Source organism: Podarcis vaucheri (genome assembly GCF_965113315.1).
Source record: "Podarcis vaucheri genome assembly, chromosome: 4".
NCBI classification, from domain to species: Eukaryota; Metazoa; Chordata; class Lepidosauria; order Squamata; family Lacertidae; genus Podarcis; species Podarcis vaucheri.
The window spans coordinates 22,622,949-22,647,208 of NC_138762.1; the positions used below are offsets into that span (position 1 = coordinate 22,622,949).

At 43.6% G+C, this 24,260-nt stretch overlaps 1 long non-coding RNA gene across 1 annotated transcript; it reads left to right on the plus strand.

The window, feature by feature from the left end:
• Nucleotides 1–1,216: 1,216 nt before the first annotated feature.
• Nucleotides 1,217–3,297, plus strand: LOC309530652. Its single transcript, XR_014218814.1, has 3 exons — nucleotides 1,217–1,405; nucleotides 2,979–3,097; nucleotides 3,257–3,297. It is a non-coding gene; the product is annotated as an uncharacterized lncRNA (long non-coding RNA).
• The last annotated feature ends 20,963 nt before the right edge of the window (nucleotides 3,298–24,260 follow it).

Below are 24,260 nucleotides of genomic sequence, written 5' to 3' on the forward strand. Positions count from 1 at the left end.
ATTCTAACATTTTAACCAGAGATGTTTCATCATCCCTGTTTCCCGAGACCTGGGAATTGCAAAGAACTGACCTGGGGATCTTCTGCATGCAAGAGAGACAGAGAGAGAGAGAAGAGTGCTAAAATTGATTTGCTTGTATTTGAACGATAATGAATTATGTAGGCCAGCGTTCCCAAAACTACTGCACAACTACTAGTACAAAACATCTGGAGGGCTCCAGCTTGGTGGAAGTTACTGTAGGCTAAAGAAAATCAGAGCAGATTTTATCCCTGTTTGGCATGTTGGTGCTACAGCTTGGGTGTACTTTTATCTATTTTTGTAAAGAAAGAATCAACCTTGATTGGCACTTGTGCTATAGAAATGCATGAAAGTGTTCTAAGAAAGCATCCATTAGCACCTACAGCATCATTAGCATACAGAGAAGATAAAAGAAGCAGGTGCCTCCAGTGACTCTCGGTACCTGCACAGGCTCCAATCTCTTCGCCCACATAGGCACAACCTTCACATGCCCTGCTTGGACACCTTTGGGCTGAAATCCTTGATGGAATTCTGGTCTGAGCCTAATCTCTTAAAAGTCAGTTGGAGATCATTTTCAGATATCATTATCCTTATCATTATTAGAAAAAAGAGCAGCTTTTTCAGAATCTGTGCTCAGTCAGTACAGTGAACTGCATACAGGCCGTGTATTGAAAGAATGTGCATTGCAAGTGTGGAATATTCAAAAGAACCCAAAATATTGTCAAACACAGTGTTATCCACCTTCCTCTCTGTGTAATAGCTGTTGGGTGTTGAGTTGTGTGGCGTTTGTACGGAGGCCCCAGTCATCTCACGGACTATTGACTCATACACTGCTAATCCACTGCCACCAAGCAGGTCCTCCCCGGTAAATCACTTAGTCTCAGTCAGGTTCTTAAGTTATCAATGAAGATTGTAGCTGAGGCTCCAATACTTTGGCCACCTCACGAGAAGAGAAGACTCCCTGGAAAAGACCCTGATGTTGGGAAAGATGGAGGGCACAAGGAGAAGGGAATGACAGAGGATGAGATGGTTGGATAGTGTTCTTGAAGCTACCAGCATGAGTTTGACCAAACTGCGGGAGGCAGTGGAAGACAGGAGTGCCTGGCATGCTCTGGTCCATGGGGTCACAAAGAGTCGGACACTACTAAACGACTAAACAACAAGAAGTTTATTGCAAACACAAATAAACTTTAAATGCTGTTACCCTCTACCCTCTTAGTCTTATTTTATTCTGTCTCTAACTCTTCTACCTCCCCTCACACAAGAACCAACTGCACTAACTGTCTCTCTGTTTCCATCTGTCTGCCAACTGCTTTCCCAACTGGCTTTTCCCAACCAACCAACCAGCTAACTAACTAACCCTCGGGCTAAGCCCTTTTATAAACAGGTAGGCTCCACCTCTGGCTTTTCTATTGGTCTACCTATTAACCCTTTCTCTCCCCCTTTAGAGACATTTTCAAATGAACGGGCAAATGCCACAACCTGTACAAGTGGGGATAACACAGGAACATTGGAAGCTTCCTTATACTGTAATGAGTTGGGGCATTTTCCCATCTAGCTCAGTATTCTGTACAGTAGCTCTCCAAAGTGGCAGATGAGGGGCATTCCCCGTCCTACCTGGCGATGCTCTACTACTGAGCTTTGACCCAGTCCCCAATGTGCTGCTGCTGTTTTACCCCCTTTTCCCTTTCTGCATGCTTGTATTGTCCTTTTAACACTATTGCCATGACAGAGCATAGGATCCCAACTGCTTAAGCTGGGAGCAAGTCATCGAGTAGCCATAACCCTAGTAGCTGCACCATGGATTGGCAAGTAATTGTGCTGAACTATGTGGATTGTGGCCATTGCTTTTAATGGGATCGAATTGGCTCAGGGGCATCCACTTGCAATCAACTGTTTCATAGCTGGGCTGTCTGTTAAATGCTGCTGCTTCCTGTTAACTTATGTCCTAAACAGGGGCATGGCTTCGAATTGCAGTACAGCGGCCAGAAAAAAATTGGCAGTAATTTTGGAATATGTAATATTTCTTAGACTTTGCTGCTGTAAATCTAGGATAAACACATCCCCCCAATATGCTGCCTCATTCTGCATGCTGCGTGTGCTGCATAATCCCAACATTTAGTTAGCAGTGTTCTGTTAATAAAGGATAATGAGATACCGTAACACGGCAATGCAATTTACGAGGAAGCATCTAACGAGGGCTTGGAAAAACAAACAAACCAGTTGCAACAGCAAAATAGCCGCGTCCGATCCATAACTTCACTCTCTGCTGTATTGGGAAATTAAATTAAATATATATATATGTGGAAAGTCCTATGATTGGAACATTGTGTACCAGCTGTCTCATGCAGCTGACTAATTGATCTCTCTGTCCAGCAAATCAGGAACATTTGCTACTGTTTATTCAGAGCAAACAGGAAAGCATTGCATGAAATTACACATACACACCACACTTTTTATGAGCTCTTGCCATTTAGGAGAACATTCATGAGAAAAATGAAAGAATAAATAAACGGAACAATTCGGAAGGTATCTCCAAGAGTATTACAGTGGTGCCTCGCAAGACTAAATTAATTCGTTCCGCGAGTTTTGTCGTCTTGCGATTTTTTTCGTCTTGCGAAGCACGGTGTCGGGAAAGTTTTGGAAAAGCTTCAAAAATCACCAAGGTCTTTAAAAACCTCAAAAAAGGCTACCACACCGCGTTCTATGAGTTGCTCCTCGAAGTCAAGTCGCAACTGTATTAACAGTGTTAAGAAAAAGGAAACAAACTTGCAAGACGTTTCTGTCTTGCGAAGCAAGCCCATAGGGAAAATCGTCTTGCGAAGCAGCTCAAAAAACCCTTTCGTCTAGCGAGTTTTTTGTCTTGTGAGGCATTCGTCTTGTGAGGTACCACTGTATCTGGATGCAGTATCCTCGCGCTTGACAAGTTCTTCCTTCTCTGTGTTGTTGTTTCCAAACAGGTCCTAACAAAGGAACCTTGACTTGACAGTATTGATCATGAGCTGGTAAGAAATTTAAAATAAGTGACAGAGAAGGAGAAGATGAAGAGCACCGAGGGGAGGACAGATAAGCATCCCAGGTAAGTACAAGGATACGTGGCAATTTAAATCAAGTGTACATGGATAGGAGGTGTCCAGCATCCCTGAGACCAACTACTTTGAAGTCAAATCATAGTCCATCTGTCTCCCCCCCCAAAAAAAGTATTGTTAACTACTTTCTCTCAATTATACTTTTGTAGAATGTTGTGAACTATGAGATCAGGCAACCCAACCAAGATGCCCATGTAAAATGTATGTGTACCATCAGCATGCATCCAATGTTATAACCTAGCAGAGAAATCTTGGAAAACACACAAATACTCTTTGCCCCAGAACACTTACCACAAAGCTCACCAGTACTGAGCTGATTCCCAGTCTAGCTGAGGAGAGCTTGGCTAACACTAGAATTAATTTTCCCCTTTGCAGAATGAGAGACATTTACATTTTAACAGCGAGGTTGCAAGAATCTCAATGGCTTTTAATGCCCGTCCTTGTTATATCAAACTCAATGTCACAAATATTTACATAACCAAGGATAATTAATACGTCTGTAATCACTTTTGTTGGCCGTGTTTGAAATGAAAGCAGTGCTTCAACTTTAGCCCTCTAATCTAAAGAAAAGAAAAAGTCAGTATTGTATAATCAAAGTTAGGAATATTGAACACCAAATTACCAATAAGGTTAAAACCCAACAGCCTGAAGTAATATTAATGTTTCTCATTTTAGTTTATAGACAACAATTTCTTCATTTCCTACCTGCTACCCACAACATTTCAAAGGGGGAATGTCCTTGATTCCTCCTAGCACTGAGTATTAAAAGAGTCTGGAATCTATTGAGAAGAAAATGTAGCTTAGCTTCCAGATAGAGCCTGAAATTAATTAGTTGTTTACAGAGCAATCCTAAATACAAGAAGCTGTCATAACTTATGTTGTCTTAAACTAGGCAAACTTGGCCCTCCAGATGTTCTGGGACTGCAACTCTCATCATCCCTAGCTAACAGGACCAGTGGTCAAGGATGATGGGAATTGTAGTCTCAAAACATCTGGAGGGCCGAGTTTGCCTATGCCTGTCTTAAATTAAATCAGTTCAAGTTACTCCTGTTCCAAACTCCCTTCAGGACTGGGGCTATTTTAGGCTGAGCTGGTTCAAGCCTTGCAGAGGGAAAATGGAGTCTGGCATGTGACTAAAGTGGAAGAGGTTTGGAATAGGTGTAAGTGTAAGTCTTCCCTTGCTGCAGATGTAAACAATGGAGCTCCTTCTCAAAGGAGGCAGAGATGACCACCAAAAGAGGATTAGAACAAATCATGGAGGAGAAAGCTATTGATAGCTACTGGCCACAACAATGGCTGTACTATGCCTCCATTGGTGGAGGCAGAAATGCTTCTGAATACCAGTTGCTGGGAATTACTGGAGGGGAGAGAGTGTGGGATGTAAGAATCAAATGTAGTCAAACACAACATTGCTAGAGTAGACATGAAGGTTGTCTCAGTCCTCCAGCCAGAACTTCCTGCTTTCCAGGACTGAGACGAAACTTCCTATGTGTAACTTGAGATGGGCGTGGCCTCTCCTGAAGTAGAAAGAACCAGAACCACAGGCTGGCAACCATCTTGTCTCTATCGATGCCATCTTAATAACAGCACTACTAAAAGGCACCCTTGGCTCCAGGCCAAGAGAAGAAAAGGAGGGCTTTCTCATAAGGAGATAGTCACCACATTTAAACTATGCTCTAACTTTTTAAGTCTGCCTTCAGGGAACCTTTATGTGAACATATGATTACTTGTGAGCAAACGTTTTATACTTTACAGAAGACTGAGTAGTGTCTTATTTTAGGAGGGATTAAACGGGGAAAATACCAGGAAATATTTACAGAGACTCTAACGAGTCTGAGCAAGCTTTCTGCTGTGCGTGTGTTTAAAAAGGGGAATGTTAACTCTGCTGATTTTGTTGAACTTGTAAAGACAAGTTGGGATAGGATATCTTAGACAATATATCCTCCCCCGCATCCCTAAACATTCCCACAGAGAAGTCTTGTGCTCAGATCCTGCTTGCAAGGTTCCCAAAGGCCTCTGATCTGTGAGAATAGATGGGCCATTGGCCTGATCCAGCTGTCTCTTCTTATGTACTATTTTTGAGTGTAGGTTTTGCCCGCCAACCCACCATCTCAGCTGGGTTGAGGGTGTTATGCCAGTGTATGCCTGCCTGAACTGGGTTGGGGAAGTTATGCTGAGCTGGGATGAGGGAGCTATGCTGGAATAGCCCTTGGTGAATCCCAACTCGGTTAGGATAGCCCAAGATCTGCTTTTTAAAATTTGCTCAATCCAGTTTAGCTTTGGGTTGTTCCGTAATTAATTGCCCACTAAGTTTGTGAGCCTGCCCCCTACTTTCCTAGTAGAAAACCCTATTGAATTAATAGGACATCTGGTTAAGGTTGTGCTGTTAATTATTTGTCAAGTAATTTGTGTCATAGCCCACCCAGGGCAGTTCACAAAATCATAACACAGTACACATATAAAACAATGATGGCAATCGTTTAAAAACCCATGCCAGGTGAACCAGTTTGCAAACATCATTATAAATCACCACCCAACCAACAGAACCATCTACATGAAAAGAACCAATTCTGAGAAAACAACCTTTAAGAGAAAGTGGCCCAAAGGAAAGAGGCTGTAGCTGTAACCCTGGCAATGTTCAGACTATAAGAACCTTGGTGGGGAGGGAGTTCCACAGCCAGGGCGCCACCACCAAAAGGACCCAGCCTTTTGTACCCATCAGCTGAGTTGATGTATGAGCAGAGGCTCTGAGGCAGATCTAAATATCTGGACAAGCTTGTATTTTAGGCAGCCCATGAACTGTGGTCCCAAATAGTTTAAAGGTCAAAACCATCGCTGTGAATTGGGTCTGGAAACACACTAGCAACCTGCACAACTGGTAAAGAATTTGTGTTGTATTATCCAATCATTATGAGACAAGCAACATCATTTTGCATTTGCCCCGGGCTCCATGAGGGAAAGGAAAGCTGCAATTAATAATCGCGATCAGTCTTGCGATCTGAGCCATTGTTTCAACTCTCATATCTAAAGTGGTTTCTGCTGCGAATGAATCTTTTGGTGTTAAATAGGTTGTTTGTTTTAAAAAGATGCTCTGTCTTCCCACCTCTCCTCACCTTCCTAGAGGGAAGCTGCACTTTCACCAGCAATACAAATTGTTGAATTATTCTGTTCCATTTAAAAAAGAAAGAAAGAAAAGAAATACAAAGATGTTTTCACACAAAGGAGGTGAGCATCTAGATGGATATTTCTATGACAGTAAGGTTTAAATTTCACAGCTTTCTGAATATGCCTGCCTGGAGGGAATTATTTCCATGTATGTAGAAAACTGACCTGCTTTCTTTTTTACTGCTTAGACCAGTACTAGTTATCTCAGACAGTGATGCAGAAGAAATGCCAATAATGGAAAAGAAAAGAATAGCATGCCATAGGTTATATTGTATTTACTGTTTGTTTGCTTTTTAAAAACCCATTCTAAAACTGTCCATCATAATATCAGATTTCTGGGAGGTGTGCAACATAAGCACACATATGAGAGAGAGAGGGGGGGAGGGAGGGGGAGAGAGAGAGCGTGCGCAGCAAGAAAACTTCTTAAAACAGACCCACAATATAATCTTATACATGTCTTCCACTCCCAGATAAGCGGGTCTATCACTGCAGCCTACAACTTGCACAATTAAATCAGTTAAATCCTAATTTCGTTGATTTAAATCAACTAAATCAATTAAATCAATTAAACTAGGCATGGTGAGTAAAAAAAATGTTATTTCTTGGCACCTAAATGACACCACTGCTGGTGCAAAAGGAACCTCTGGGGCATCATGCCTGAGAAAGTCTCCTCCCTTGTAGATTATCTTTGTGCCTCTGATGGGTGAGAGACATGGAGACAGACCTTGGCAGATGATCTTACAGCATAGCTAGAGTATCTGTGACCCTCTGTGTGTTACTGGACCATAACATGCATCATCTTGACCACTGGTCATGCTGGCTGAAGCTGATGTATGCTGTAGTCCAACAACATCTGAAGAGACACAGGTTTCCCATGCCTGTCTTAAAAAATGGGCAGGTTGATCTGGGAGTCCGTGTTCCTGCTCAGGTGCAATAGTTGTAGGGAGCCCAGAATCAATGATTAACACATGCATGAAATCCGGACATATAGTTATCTCCCATGCAGTATTCAGGGTTCAAATAGGGTTGGATTCCATCACTGGAGAAGTGGCCACCACTTTAGCCCTGTAACTGGCTCCTAAAAAAATGCAATTTGGCAGTCAAAAAAACTGATAAAGGCCTGCAAGGACCAACAATGGCAAATGCAAAGGCATAGAAGGGGAGCTCCACTATCATGTGACCCCAAAATTTCAGATCTCCCAAACTGATGCCCAATTTTAGCGCTAGTTTTGTGCTGTTTTGTGCCATGAACTCTGCATTTTGTGCTGCCTTCCAAACTGTGTATTTGACACAGCAAATCATGGTAACAAGTTAAGGTCAAAAAAATCCAAACTTGTCGGATTGACTCCAAACAGTTGCCAAAGTTTTGCACAAAACTAGCGCCAGTTTGGGGGGGGGCAAAATTTGGGGGCCACACATTAATGGAGCTTGGAAGAGGCATGGATGAGGAAGCTCCCAGGCTTGCCCAGTTAGGTTATGTTGATGGTTGACTGAAACATAGAAGGTGAGAAGCATGGTGATTATGATTATTGTCAATTTAGGGGGCCTGTGTTTGAGTTTCAAAGGAGTGAAGACTGAGACATGAGGCCCTTTGCCCTTGGGAAACCTGCGCTCAGGCTGTTTAGCACCATAGTTTTAAAAAATGGGGGGAGGTTCACAATCACAACTGTTTCATTAGATTTAAATTAAACTTTAAATTCAGCTACATTTATATCCTCATTGTAATTTTGTTTTACACAACTCTGTTAATTAACTTCTCAAATGCAGTGCATTCATCTGCAGTCACTTATTATGCATCCGGTAGCTCCAGCACTTTGCTTGATATACTTATTATTTCATTCACATGATCAGGCAGAAGTCAACTTCTTTAAGTACGCATCATCATTGTATTCGGTGATGAAAGGGAACACTGAACTATAGCTGTTGTGTCTGTAAGGAGCCAAAGACAAACTTGCACTTTATGAATTCTAGGAAACACAGCAGGAAGAACAAGTTGAAAATCTCCCCCCTCCAAAAAACAACAACACCTGTTAATATTCCATGTTGACCTTTGATGGACCATTCAGAGAATTCAGAGAAGGAAGTAGTAAATTCTTGGATAAGGGCTGCTTCTCACAACAGTGGTAGCTGGTGCCCAGTGAGAGTGGGGAAACCAGGAGCAGCTGGAGACAGTGACAGGCAGCTTCAATTAATTCCAGTTTTGCCTCCATCTTCCTCAGGTCTGCTGATTTCTACAAGGATAGCACTGAAGCTAAAGAGGACAACATTGCCACAGGCTGTAAGGAAGAATGCAGGCAGATGAGGGACGCCTAGGGCCAGATGAAGGGTTGTAGGGCAGTGTCACATTCTCCCTAATGGACCATGGCCATCTGTCATGGATGCTTTAGCTGATATTCCTGCCTTGCAGGGGGTTAGATTTGATGACCCTTGGGGCCCTTCCAACTCCATGATTCTATGACCAACCTCTCCTGTCTCACATTATAGCGTGTCAAGAATGGAGGATAGCCATGTGTACTGCCTTACAGAATCTTTACAGAGCCAGTGTGATATAGTAGTTAAGAGCGGTGGACTCATAATCTGGTGAACTGGGTTCGCTTCCCTGCTCCTCCACATCCAGCTGCTGGGTGACCTTGGGCTAGTCATACTTCTCTGAAGTATCTCAGCCTCACTCACCTCACAGAGTGTTTGTTGTGGGGGAGGAAGGGAAAGGAGATTGTTAGCCACTTTGAGACTCCTTAAGGGGAGTGAAAGGCAGGATATCAAGTCCAAACTCCCCCTCCTCCTCTTCTTCTTCTTCTTCTTGTCTTCTATTTGAAGGGCTGTTGGAGGACAGGCCCCTGTTTGAAGGCATCCTCTTACCTGAAGGCTGATTTAAAGATAAAGATCCATCCGAAGAGAGCTGGTAGGCCTTGAAGTTGCCCCATATCTGTGTCCACCTGGGCAGCAGATAAAGTCAGAAGTGATGGGTGTAGCCCTCAGTGGGAATGGTTGTCACAGAGGCTTTTAGAGTACTGCTCTGTTTTACAGCTTTATTCAGAGACAATATTGTTATTAATATTATTATTGTGTTTATATACCGCCCTATACCCGAGGGTCTCAGGGTGGATCACAGAATAAAATCAAGATATAAAACCGCAAAATACCTAATAAAAACAAAAACAACAACCCAATAGCCCTCTCATAAACACTGTCAGCCATGAAGGAACTTTCAGCTTCCTTCAAAATATCTCAAACGTTTTGTCTAAGCAAAGTCCTACAATTTCACTTAACATTTCATTTAAACTAGGAGGTGTGCAAAAATCCCCACTGAGAAAGATTTTGTTTTTGTTTTTGCTTGTCTTACTCAGGATTGTTTGGCTTTCCTCAAAATTCTGCATCTGTTTTGCCTAAGGATTTGCTTCAAGTTCCACTTTGGAAAGGATTCCAATCTTTTTTTACTATTTACCGTTTTCTACTATTTATTGCTAGATTTCTGAATTCTACCATGTGATTTGTTTTCGTTTCATTGCTTATTATTTCCTTTCCTTTGCATCTACTTTAAACTCAAATCCCTTGCTGGAAGGTCAAAAGCCAAAGAGAAGGAGGCTGTATGTGTATGAGCTGAGAGGGTATTACTGCAAAAGAGAATGCAACCCTAGGAATTTTTTATGGCAACAATTTAGTCGCAGGCTTTGAAATCTGCAAAGTCCTACCAACAGAAACCTAGTCCCATTTTGTTGTGACAAAAAAAAAAAGCCATGGTAGTTGTTGCCATGGCAATGAGCCGAGTCTCTGTTTCCCCGATGATGACCTGTAAATTGGTCTCTTTGCCACCAGGTTTCCGAGCTGCTTTCACTCAGCCACCATAGTTCTTTCTGACCCCAGAGGGGCCTTCTAAGGCAAAACATCACACACACAAAAAACAAGAAGAGAAAAGTAGCTGTGGCAGGGGTCGGAGGAGAGGGTGCTCCAGATCTGACTGAACCAGCAGTGAGGGGAAGGGGGTTCCAACCTTCTCTTTCCTGCTTGGTGCATTTTCCCTGTCAAAAGTACCCACAAAAACACACCATCAGCCAGGCAGAGAAAGACAAAACTCCCAGGAAAAGCAACTGAGGGGAGGAATTTTAATCAGGAAACTGTCCCAAAGGGGAAGAAGGATCTTATAGTATCACATTGATCTTGTTTTTTTTATGCTGAAAATGGAGCCAAAGTATGCTAGCATATGCCCAGCAGTATCTTCCTAGTCACTTATTTTATTGCTGCTAATGTTCTTTTTTTTTTTTTGTACAATGTGTGAATGTCCTATAACTTTGGATGAAACAGTGGCGCACTCCAAGGTTTGCAGACATAGAAAAAAAATATTTATTTAGAGAAACAAACCCAAGGGGCTGTACCTCTCCAAATATACAGCCCAAAGAGGGCATATCTCCAGCTGATGTGGACAGATTCCTCCAAGCTGGAAAGCCCACCACCTGTCCTCTTGACCCGTGCCCGTCATGGCTGATTAGAGCGTGTCCAGACGAGGTGCGGGCCCCCCTGGGGGATATTATCAATTTGTCCCTTGGCACTGGGATATTCCCAGGGGAACTGAAGGAGGCGGTGGTGCGTCCGCTCTTAAAGAAAACATCATTAGATCCCTTAGATCTATCCAATTACCGCCCGGTCTCGAATCTTCCATTCCTGGGTAAGGTGATTGAGAGAGCGGTTGCTGAACAGCTTGGTAGGTTTCTGGATGAAACATCTGCTTTGGATCCATTCCAGTCTGGCTTCCGTGCTGGTCATGGGACCGAGACGGCTCTGGTCGCCCTAACAGATGATCTCCGCAGGCAGCTGGATCGAGGCGGGTCGGGGCTGCTGATTCTTCTAGATCTGTCAGCAGCCTTTGACATGGTCGATCACGAACTCCTGGACCACCGCCTTGCCGACGTGGGGATCCAGGGCACAGTCCTTCAATGGCTGCGCTCGGGGACAGAGGGTGGCGCTTGGGGGGGAATTGTCATCGCGTCACTCCTTGGTGTGTGGAGTGCCTCAGGGTGCGATTCTCTCCCCGATGCTTTTTAACATCTTTATGCGCCCCCTCGCCCAGCTTGTCTGGAGTTTTGGGCTGGGTTGCCATCAGTATGCTGATGACACCCAACTCTATCTGTTGATGGATGGCCATCCTAACTCGGCCCCAGACACACTGACCAGATGTCTGGAAGCTGTGGCTGCATGGTTACGTGGGAGCCGGTTGAAATTAAATCCTTCGAAGACAGAGGTCCTCTGGCTGGGGCGGGACGATATGGGATCGAGGGGGCAACTCCCATCTCTTGCGGGGGTGCAATTAGTGCCAGCACCGTCCGTTAAGAGTTTGGGTGTAATCTTCGATACCTCCCTCTCTATGGAGGCGCAGATTACAGCTATAACAAAGGTGGCATTTTTCCATCTCCGCCAAGCTAAGCAGTTGGCCCTTATCTCTCTTGCCCTGACCTAGCCACTGTGATCCATGCGACGGTCACCTCCAGACTGGATTATTGTAACTCGCTCTACGTGGGGCTGCCCTTGAGACTGACCCAGAAACTCCAGCGGGTGCAGAATGCCACGGCGAGACTCCTTATGGGGTCTTCGCTGCGAGATCACATTCATCCGGTACTATACCAGCTGCACTGGCTCCCGGTGGAGTACAGGATCAGGTTTAAGGTGCTGGTTTTAACCTTTAAAGCCCTATACGGCCTAGGACCCTCGTACCTACGGGACCGCCTCTCCTGGTATGCCCCACAGAGAAACCTACGGTCTGCAAATAATAACACCCTCAAGGTCCCAGGCCTCAGAGAGGTTAGGCTGGCCTCAACTAGAGCCAGGGCCTTCTCGGCTGCGGCTCCAACCTGGTGGAATGCTCTGTCACAAGAGACTAGGGCCCTGCGGGACCTGACATCTTTCCGCAGGGCCTGCAAGACAGAGTTGTTCCGCCAGGCCTTTGGTCAGGGCGCAGCCTGACTCCCTCCTCTGGCAACCTACACAGAATTTTGTTTAATCGGTTGCCATCAATTTGATTTTAACTAATTTTTATAATGAAATATTTTTAGAATGTGTTATTATTTTATTGTTTATTTGATTGTTGTTAGCCGCCCTGAGCCCGGCTCAGCTGGGGAGGGCGGGATATAAATAAAATTTATTATTATTATTATTATATTTAGTGGCAATGGAATACTGAGTGTCTTGTGGGTTGAACAGAAAATGGAAGCAGGAGGAAAGGAATGGAGTATCCTGATATAAGGCATGACTGACTGGCTGGCTGGCTAGCTACATACTGAATAGGAGCACTGAACATTACAACCGTTTGTTCCTCTACTCACTTGGGTAAGGTAAAGGTAAAGGGACCCCTGACCATTAGGTCCAGTTGTGACTGACTCTGGGGTTGTGGCACTCATCTCATTTTATTGGCTGAGGGAGCCGGCGTGCAGCTTCTGGGTCATGTGGCCAGCATGACTAAGCTGCTTCTGGCGAACCAGAGCAGCACACGGAAATGCCATTTACCTTTCCACCAGAGCGGTACCTATTTATCTACTTGCACTTTGATGTGCTTTCAAACTGCTGGGTTGGCAGGAGCAGGGACTGAGCAACGGGAGCTCACCCCGTCGCAGGGATTTGAACCACGACTTTCAGCTCGGCAAGTCCTAGGCTCTGTGGTTTAACCCACAGCGCCACCCGTGTCCCACTCACTTGGGTAGAGTGGTCCAAATCCAGAGATCTCATTCAGCCATGGTGCACCAAGAGCAGGTCTGTGGACTTCTCACTCCCTCAGGACCACCTACTTCTATGGCAAGTTCCTCTGCCCCTACAAACAGAAACCAATGCAACTGAGTAAGGAAAAGGAAACCGATTCAGGAAAGAATATAGCCATGACATAATGAATGAAATCACATCATGCATTTTTGGAAAGGTTAATGTATCAATATTATGGGAGAGAAAGGAGAAAAGAGGAAGATGCTTTTGGTAGTCACCATGTATGGTCCATAATGGGTAGCTGTGTTAGCCTATTGCAACGAAAATGCCAGGGCATTGCCATCATAAGAACACAAGAAGAGAATGCTGGATCAGGCCAGCGGACCATCTAGTCCAACATCCTGCTTTCACATTGGTCAACCAGATGTCTATGGCAACCTTGCAAGCAGGACCAGAGTGCAACCATACTCTCTCCATTTGTGATTCACAGAAACTGGCAGAGACATAGTGCTACCTACAGTGGAGGCAAAACAAAGTCCTCATCACTCATAGCAATTGAAAGCCTTATTGTCTAATCCATATGTAAAGCCCTCCACCTTGATGGCTACCACTTGCTGGAGTCAATTCCATGGTTGATCTATGTTCTTTGTGGGAAAAGTTCTTTTTTTCATCTGCTCCAAAGCTTCCAACATTCATCTTTGTTGTATGGCCCCACATTGTAGAATTATAAAAGGAGAGAAACCTCTCTCTATCCACATTCATAATTTTACTCATTTCTATCATGTTTTCTCTTATTTGCCTCCTCCTCCAAGCTAAAAAAAGGGCAAAATTTTGTCACCTTACCTCACAGGAAGTTGCTCCAGACCCTTGAACATCAACAATGGTTTTGAATAGTAGTGCAATCATTTTACATATTTTTATTTGCCAATATGCATCTCTCTGCATGTGTGTACATTTCCTTCCCCTCTGACCTCACTGCTCCCCTCCCCTCCACTCTATATGTATATATAGCTTTTAGCTTAGATGAACACATCACACCTCTGAAGAAGTGGGCTCAGGTCCACAAAAGCTTACACCTTATTTTTTAAGGTTCATTTTTTTATTTTTAAGGTTTAATAAAAGGCCCTTTGTTGTTTCAGTTTTTCAAGCGCACTTGCTTATTGCATCATATTGTGCGGGCTCTTCTTTGTACAGTTGTTTACACAGACAACCCCCGTGGCAATTCTTTGTGTCCTCACTGCTTGGGAACCAGGGAGGATATTATTTCAACACTACATGGGAGGGGAGAAAGATAAAGCTGTAGGACATGTGGAATTGCACTGATATATCAAGCCTCTGTCATTTATCAAATCGACATGAATCATATTGATATTTATATATCACTCCAGACTCAGTCCCTGGTTCGTAAATGAGGTTTATGGGGACTGCCAAACATTGCGGCGTGAATACCTAACAATTGAAAGCTGTCCTTGAGAGCACAATGCCAAATCGCAAGAGCATTGGGGTGGGGTGGGGGAATCAATTCAAACCATTAAACCATAAAGTGACCTTCAAGGCTTAGGAATATAGGAAGATGCTGGACACTGAATCAGATCAATGCTCCATCTAACTCATAGCTAGTATTGTCTACACTGACTAGCAGAGAGTTTTAGGGGTTTAGAGAGGGGTCTCTCTCACCCCTCTGGAGCTTTCATTTATTTCATGAAATTTAAACACTGCTTGATTGTAAAGAAACAAAGAAGCAGTCAATGTGGCTTCAAAGAGAATGAAACAATAAAATTATTAGTAAAGACAGTTAAAACAGTTATTTAAGACGTTCGAAGAACAATGTAAGCAATAAACTAGAAACAGGTTAAAATAAAAAATTTCCTTCCTGTAGCACCTTAAAGACCAACTAAGTTAGTTCTTGGTATAAGCTTTCGTGTGCATGCACACTTCTTCAGATACCTATCTGAAGAAGTGTGCATGCACACGAAAGCTTATACCAAGAACTAACTTAGTTGGTCTTTAAGGTGCTACAGGAAGGAAATTTTTTATTTTGACTATGGCAGACCAACACGGCTACCTATCTGTAACTAGAAACAGGTTAAAACACACATCAATGTTCTATAGATCTGGATAGGCTTTTCTTAAAAAAATTGTTTGTAGTATGCACCAAAAAGAGTACAGCAAAGGTGCCTGCCTGACATCACCAAGCAGGGAGTTCCAAAGTTTACATGCTACCGCACTAACAGATCAATTTCTTGCATACACGGGGCAAGGCGATTTTGCAGGTAAACTGGCACCAAGTTGTTAAGGGCTTTATATACACCAATAGCAACAATCTTGAACTTGCCCCAGTAACAAATTGGCAACCAGTGCAGATCTCTAAGGTAAAGGACTCCTGGATGGTTAAGTCCAGTCAAATGCGACTATAGGGTTGTGGTCTCATCTCGCTTTCAGGCCGAGGGAGCTGGCGTTTGTCCACAGACAGCTTTCTGGGTTATGTGGCCAGCATGTCTAAGCCGCTTCTGGTGCAGCAGAACACTGTGAAGGAAGCCAGAGTGCACAGAAACGCCGTTTACCTTCCCGTCACAGCAGTACCTATTTATATCTACTTGCACTGGCATGCTTTCAAACTGTGAGGTTGGCAGGAGCTGGGACAGAGCAACAGGAGCTCACATTTGAACCAGCGACCTTCCGATCAGCAAGCCCAAGAGGCTCAGTGGTTTAGACCACAGCACCAACTGTGTCCCAGATCTCTAAGCACAAGTGTTAGTTGATGACAAGGATAGAGATGTCAGGGATAAATCCTGGAACCTGCTATATACAAAAACAGGTGCTCTACCACTGGAACACAGGTCTTCTGAAAATTCAGTCCTTCCCAAATCCAGGCCCATTCAAATCACCGACACCAAAAGAATATCCATTTCACCATTGCAAGAACAGGATATTGGATAGCATGGCCCTTTGGTCTGATCTAGCAGGGCTTTTATGTCATTAACAGATTTAGACATTTTTGAATGTGTGTGTGTGTGTGTGTTTGAGTGTTTGAGACCATCTGTGAGACCCATTGGCTACCCTCACCTGGTTTAGTCAGTCAGTTGAAACCATTCCCAGGGTGTGGCTGCTATCGCATGCTGGCAGCTTCTAGGAACCACAGGTGAGAACTGAGTGCAGGGTAGGTTGAAAGGTGGACAAACTATCCCAGAAGCAGTACGACATGTCCCCCACCAGAGGTACTACCCCTACTTTAACACCCCTGACACCCTATACAAACAGGCCATAGAGGGTCTTCTTTGTTATCCTTTATTTTATGCCCACTCCAATCTCTAAGGGTCTATTCAGTTTGCAAAACATTGAAATTTAAGCAGTCGTACAGTGATACAGGCCAGAACCACACTCAATCAAGCATGGATAATGTTGTACATCTATTTAAACCTGACCTTCAACTGTTCTATCTGATCGAAACAGTTTCTTCATCATTCTTTGGATAATGGATTTTTAGCACATATTACGAGCTGGGAAGAATGTGGATTAGCGTCGTCGACATTAAGATGAAAAAGGAGTAAAAACGGTGTTGCTGTTTTTAATAATGAGGAACCCCTTCCACCTGCATTGCGAAGATGTCGAAATGGATTCAGCTGAATCGAACAAAGCCTATTCATCTGCACAGGGGGATATGAATGACAGAACTAAGTTTAAACCTGGCAAGCTGCCAGCTTAATTGAGACTGATAAATATGCATATTAAGGCCAGCAGCCATCCGGCTCCTTATTTGTGGATTTTTGTTCCTATAAATTCTACTTAGAGAAAGCCAACTAAATGTTGTTGTTGTTGCTGCTGCTGCTGCTGCTGCAGTGCTTCTTGCAAAATCAAACCTTTCCACCCCCTTAATTTCATCAGCACCCTTGGCCTCAGTTTTTTTAGTATTTAAATGGATATATTCTTTCTGTGTGGAATAGTGGGAACAGCCAGATGAAAAAGCAAGACACAGAATGTTTTTGTTCAAAAGGCTTCCTTTGTAGCTAAGTAAAGACCAGAAACAAATTAGTTAGCTAAGTGACCAGTGGAAATGGAGGAGAAATGAGTTTCGGTTTATATTTTTAATGCAAAGCTGACTGATCTGCAGTATGTGAACTGAATTACAGCTATCCTTTGAAATACACCCTTTTTTGAATTTTGTAGTGCAGTTCTTCAATGAAATATTTATAAAAATGCGTATCTTGGGGAAAATTGCTTGCAAAAATGTGTACATCAGGCAAAGTTTCTTGAAGTTTCTTGAAGATGGAGTTCTGGCAAGCGATGGGCTGCACCTCACAATGGTTGGGAGGAATGTTTTTGCCAAAAATGTCAGAAACCTCATCAGGAGGGCTTTAAACTGACTAATGTGGGGGAGGGAGACAGTGCTCCTGAAGGTAGGAGTCTATCAATTGATGAAGATGATCATCCAGATGTCATAGACCAAATGGAGCAAACAGCACGCAGACCTAGTGGTGGGAGGAAAAAATCCTTAAATAAGAGACACGGGGGAATGATTAATGGACTTCAGTGTCTGTACACTAATGCGCAAAGCATGGGAAATAAACAAGATGAGCTTGAGCTCTTGGTACAGCAAACTAAATATGACATAATAGGCATCACTGAAACCTGGTGGGATAAGTCCCACGATTGGAATGTAATAATGGAGGGATACAATCTATTTTAGAGAAACAGACCAGACAAAAAAGGAGGAGGAGTGGCGTTATATGTCAGGGATGTGTATACCTGTGAAGAGATCCAAGATTTAGATCCCCAAAGCCAAAGTGAGAGCATTTGGGTCAAAATTAAGGGAGAGAAGAATAACAAAGACCTCATTGTGGGAGTTTACTATAGATCCCCAAGCCAAACGGAGGACATAGATGATGCCTTCCTGGAACAGATGGCCAAGCATGCAAAAAGAAGGGAGATAGTAGTAATGGGGGACTTCAATTACCCGGATATTTGTTGGATGTCAAACTCAGCCAAGAGCATAAGGTCAAACAGATTCCTCACTGGCCTTGCAGACAACTTCATTGTCCAGAAAGTGGGAGAAGCAACAAGAGGAACAGCCATTTTAGATCTGGTCCTAACCAATGTTGATGACTTGGTTAGTGGGGTAGAAGTGGAAGGATCATTAGGCGCGAGTGATCATGCTCTTCTGAAGTTTACTATACAGCGGAAAGGAGCAGCCAAGCATACTAGGACTCAATTTCTTGACTTTAAGAAAGCCGACTTCATAAAACTTAGGGAAGTGCTGTGTGAGATCCCATGGACAGCAATACTAAAAGGAAAGGGAGTTCATGATGGCTGGGAGTTTGTTAAGAGGGAGATAGTAAAAGCACAACGTCAGGCAATACCAATGAGACGGAAACATGGAAGGTGCCTAAAGAAGCCAGGGTGGCTATCTAAAGAACTTTTAACTGAGTTAAGATTAAAAAAGGATGTGTACAAAAAAATGGAAAAGGGGGGAAACCACCAAAGAGGAATTCAAACAAATAGCCAGCACATGTAGACACAAAGTCAGAAAAGCTAAAGCACAGAACGAACTCAGGCTTGCTAGAGAGGTTAAAAGCAACAAAAAAGGCTTTTATGGGTATGTCCATAGCAAAAGGAAGAACAAAGAAACCGTGGGGTCACTCAGAGGAGAAGATGGTGAAATGCAAACAGGGGACACAGAAAGGGCTGAACTCCTCAATGCCTTCTTTGCCTCAGTCTTCTCCGATAAAGAAAACAATGCCCGACCTGAAGAATTTGGAGCAAATGATTCAGCAGAGGAAACACAGCCCAGACTAACTAAGGAGATAGTACAAGTATACTTGGCTAGTTTAGATGTATTCAAGTCTCCAGGGCCAGATGAACTGCATCCAAGAGTATTAAAAGAACTGGCAGATGTGATCTCAGAACCACTGGCAGTCATCTTTGAGAAAGCCTGGAGAACAGGCGAAGTCCCAGCAGACTGGAGGGGGGCAAATGTTGTCCCTATTTTCAAAAAGGGGAAAAGAGAGGACCCAAATAATTATCGCCCAGTCAGTCTGACATCAATACCAGGGAAGATTCTGGAGCAGATCATTGAGCAAACAGTCTGTGAGCACCTAGAAAGGAATGCTGTGATCACCAATAGTCAGCATGGATTTCTGAAAAATAAGTCATGTCAGACTAACCTGATCTCGTTTTTTGACAGAATTACAAGCCTGGTAGATGAAGGGAACGCAGTGGATGTAGCCTACCTTGATTTCAGCAAGGCATTTGACAAGGTGCCCCATGATATTCTTGTAAAGAAGCTGGTAAAATGTGGTCTTGACTATGCTACCACTCAGTGGATTTGTAACTGGCTGACTGAGAATCAGGTATCAGATAGAAGAGAATGGAGTAAGACCAGATGGTGAGGTTGGTGGGAAAACAATGTAAGGGATGTGTAATGAGTATGGGTTGCTCGTGCGTAAGTTGCCGCCTCTCCTGGCTATGTTGCCTGGTTAAACCTTTATGTCTGGACAGCCCTTCACTTCGTGGCTGCCTCAGTCGCTAGCAGAATCCGTCAGTGGGCGTTTCTTAAACCTTTTCCAACATAAAAGTTGTTTGACGCCAAGTCTCCTCCTACTCTCCCTGCGCGGAAGTCTTCTGCGCAGGGAGGGCGTGGGTAGCGGAGGACCCGTGCTCTCCCCGCTGGTGTCCGGTGAAGAGTCCTGGAGCCCTCTCGCCGATTCCCCCATCTGCCCCCCCCCTTTATCCCTGGTGTTGCGCTGATTTGCTTCCCCATCTGCGGAGCTGCCTCTCTCCCTGCTGGGCCCTTCTCCAGCATCATTTGAGAGCCTTCCCTCCGCTTCTAGCTCCGATGTCAGTTCCCTGACAGGATGCAAGGAGTGAAGGTTAAAAATGGGTGGGATATGGGCAAGGGATCTCCTTCTCTGGTGTGGATGAGATGGTAAAAATTCCAGAAGCCTGGAATTATCTATAAAGAGGCTTTATCTATAATAAAAGCTTCCAAAAAACCCTTGCCTTTTTTCACCTACATTTTTTTAATTCCCTCTTGTTCCCAAAATGCAAATACATTTCAAGCTGTTGTGAAAATGCACAGTAGGTGTCTCCTTTATTAATATGCATTTGCTTAGAGCTGACTTTTTATTTTCCTACCCATAGTCTTGAAAGCTTCAATGTGAAAATCTCAGAAATAGATGCTTCCATATTCATGCTATTGAATTAATTATACAGTTGGTATTCTGCTAATCAGACCGTCTTCTCTTTTATTTTGTTTATTTGTTTAGTTAACTTCACTTTTAACATGCTTGTCGTTTATTACATTTGTAGCCCACTCTACATGGCCACTGGTCCCATCACCTCCTGGCAAATAGAAGGGGAAGAAACGGAGGCAGTGAGAGATTTTACTTTCTTGGGCTCCATGATCATGGCAGATGGTGACAGCAGCCACGAAATTAAAAGATGCCTGCTTCTTGGGAGAAAAGCAATGACAAACATAGACAGCATCTTAAAAAGCAGAGACATCACCTTGCCAACAAAGGTCTGTATAGTTAAAGCCATGGTTTTCCCAGTGGTGATGTATGGAAGTGAGAGCTGGACCATAAAGAAGGCTGATCGCCAAAGAATTGATGCTTTTGAATTATGGTGCTGGAGGAGACTCTTGAGAGTCCCATGGACTTCAAGAAGATCAAACCTATCCATTCTTAAGGAAATCAGCCCCGAGTGCTCACTGGAAGGACAGGTCCTGAAGCTGAGGCTCCAATACTTTGGCCACCTCATGAGAAGAGAAGACTCCCTGGAAAAGACCCTGATGTTGGGAAAGATTGAGGGCACAAGGAGAAGGGGACGACAGAGGACGAGATGGTTGGACAGTGTTCTCGAAGCTACCAGCATGAGTTTGACTAAACTGCAGGAGGCAGTGGAAGACAGGAGTGCCTGGCGTGCTCTGGTCCATGGGGTCACGAAGAGTCGGACACGACTAAACAACTAAACAACAACAACAACAGCCCCCTCTTCTTTCAAATGATTCAAGGTGGTCTACTTGACACAATCTCTTTTCTTCCCCCATTTCACAACAACCCACATAGGTTATGTTATGTTATATATGGTCACTGAATGGGCTTCATGGCTGAATGAAGGTGTTACCCAGGCTTCCTTAGTCTAAGATCAACAATTTTGGCCAGTATACCAGGAGTGGGGAACCTGTGATCCTTCATATATTGTTAGGCTGCAACTCCCTTCAGCCCCAGCCAGCACATCCAATGGTCCGGAAAGATGGGAGCTGCAGTCCAATGATAAATTGTGTCTCATGGGTTACCCATCCTGGCAGTGCACAGATTTTATTTTACCCTGAAAAGGACCGAAATGCTCAGACATGAGCACATGAGCATAACTTTATGCTTGTTGGTAGTTGGCATCTGTCTGTCTTGAGAAACAATGGAGTGTTGCATTAGCAGGCCCAAAATGACCTTCCCAAGGTGCGAGTCTGGGCAGTATGTGTGTGTGTATTATTAGTATTAGTATATTTGTTTATTTATTAAATTCATATACCGCCCTATACCCGGAGGTCTCAGGACAGTTTACAAAATAAAATCAAGATATAAAACCACAAAATACATAATAAAAATAAAAACAACAACCCAATAGCCCCCCCAAACCCCCACATTTTTATTTTTTAAAAAAAATATTTTTATTGCATTTTTTACAGATAGAAATATTCAGTCGCTTACACAGAAAAACATCAACCATGAAAAAGAAAAGAAAGAAGAGAGAAAAGTTGACCATTTCAAAACTCATTTCAATCTATCATCGGACTTCCCCACATCTCCCCACAATGCATTCTTTACAATAAAAACATCAGCAAATTATATCCTTGTTTCATGCGTTTCTTTTTTTACTTTAAATTTTACCTTTTAGTTTAAATTACTTATTATCAATTTACTCTGAAAAGCCAATATAATAACGTTTTTAACCATTTAAACATTGGTCCTTTCCATAATTTATTGTTTAATTTCAATGTCCTCCACTCTCATTGCTGGAGCTAATTTCTCCAGGTCGTGCGAGTTCTTATAATTCATATAATTTGTAAAACTTTTGCAAATAGTCCTTAAATTTTTTCCAATCCTCTTCCATTGCTTCTTCTCCCAAATCTCGGATCCTGGCAGTCATCTCGGCCAATTCCATGTAGTCTATCAGCTGCGTTTGCCACTCTTCCAGTGTGGGCAAATCTTGAGTCTTCCAATATTTTGCAATAAGGATTCTTGCTGCTGTAGTTGCATACATAAAAAATGTTCTATACTTCTTTAACACCTTTTGGCCGACTATGCCCAAAAGGAAGGCCTCTGGTTTCTTGGGAAAGGTGTATTTAAACACCTTTTTTAACTCGTTGTAAATCATTTCCCAGAAGGCCTTCACTTTAGGACACGTCCACCATAGGTGAAAGAATGTCCCTTCAGCCTCCTTACATTTCCAACATCTCAAACCCCCACATTTTTAAAGGGCTTAGGTCCTTAGGATGTAAATCAGATGAACCAAAGGACTGGTTAAAAAGGAACTTTTGCCTAAAGGTGTGTAATGATGGCGCCAGGTGAACTTCCCTGGGGAGAGCATTCCACAGATGGGGAGCCACTGCAGAGAAGGCCCATTCTTGAGTTGCCACCCTCCGGACCTCTCGAGGAGGAGGCACATGAAGGAGGACCTCAGAAGATGATCTCAGGGTCCGGGTAGATTCAGATGGAAAGAGGCGGCCCTTGAGGTATTGTGGTCCTTAGCCACATCTAAGGCATTATACGTCAAAACCAGTACTTTGAATTGGGCCAGGAAACGAATTGGCAACCATTGCAGTCAGACCAGGATCGGTGTAATATGCTCAAACCCTCTTGGTTGGGTGAGCAACCTGGGCGCTGAATTCTGCACAAGCTGAAGTTTCCGAACCGTCTTCAGAGGCAGCCCTACGTATAATGCATTGCAGTAATCTAACCTTGAGGTTACCTGAGCACAGACAACAGTAGTGTGTGTGGAGATCCAGGGCTGCTCAGACAAGGCCCCCCTCTTGGCCTAGGTGATGTGGTCCAAACGAAAGCAGAGCAATATATTTGGCAGCAGCTTGGCTGTAGGAATTGCTGGAAGGACGCGTACACAGTGCTATCCAACCATCTTAGGGACTCCACTCCAGGTTTGGGCAGGGTTCACTCCTTAGCCTTTTCTTCTCCTGAAGATTACCAGAAGGCAGAGGAGGTTTAGGACCAGAGTTTTACTTATCGTAGTTGGGCCCTATCTACCCCTCACTTGATGAGCCCTGTGTGCCCCTCACTTCCCTCTACAGCACATGCAGAAACTGCCTTTTTGGCTATGGGACCCACTATTGGCCTTGCCGACTCAATCTGCCAGAGCTTGTCTTCTTGTATAGGGGAATATCCTTTAGGACCGGTGTTATATGGTCCCGGCAGCCACTCCAAGTCACCAGTCTAGCTGCCTCATTCTGGATTAGTTGTAGTTTCCAGATCACCTCGGAAAATAGGTCTTTGCAATAAATGTCTATTTTGTATTATTGTTGTTTTTCAAAATGTATCTGCTGGTTTTTGTGCCTTAAACCTGTTCCCCGCTGCGCACACTTTTACTATACATCCCTTTGAAATGTTTGTGTAGAGGGTGATTAATAACAATAAAATGTTGTCTCACTTATTTAGAAAAGTAAGGCAGGTGCTGGGTGAATCATGAAGCAAAGACTGTTCCACATTTATGCTTTCTGACAAGTTCATTCCATTCGGAATCTTTGCTTTTAACACCACAAATTATTACAGTGACATTTTAAAGATATCTGGCATGAATCTCAGATACCCCGCTGCACCCTTCCCTCTCCCCAGAACTGGAGAGATTTGTAAAATGGTTCCAGCTCACCCACCCCTCTCTCCTTCATGCTTCTTCAAGCCAAGTGGTGGCTATTCTCCTGCACAATAAAAATGATGCACTGAAAAGACTGGGGAACAATCATCTTGTGTAATCATTAAGTCTGGATGGTACTCCTGTATTAAGATGAGTGTTCTAAATCAGGCATAAGCAGATTAACTCTGAGAAAGACAATATGCTCTATTGAGTCTAGATTTCAGCATGAATTCACCTGTGTGATGAGTCTATGTTTCTTCTTGATTTATACTTTCAAACAGTTCAAGGCTGGGAGGACATCCAAGCTATTAACAGCCAGGTGATGGTAGGCCAAATGGCTTCCTCGGGTTTCTATTAAGGACAAGGCCGGAATGAGCAATTTGTTTTTGGATTCAGTAAATTTTGTGGCTATGTCCCATTTTGCTGCTACTGCACTTCACTCAA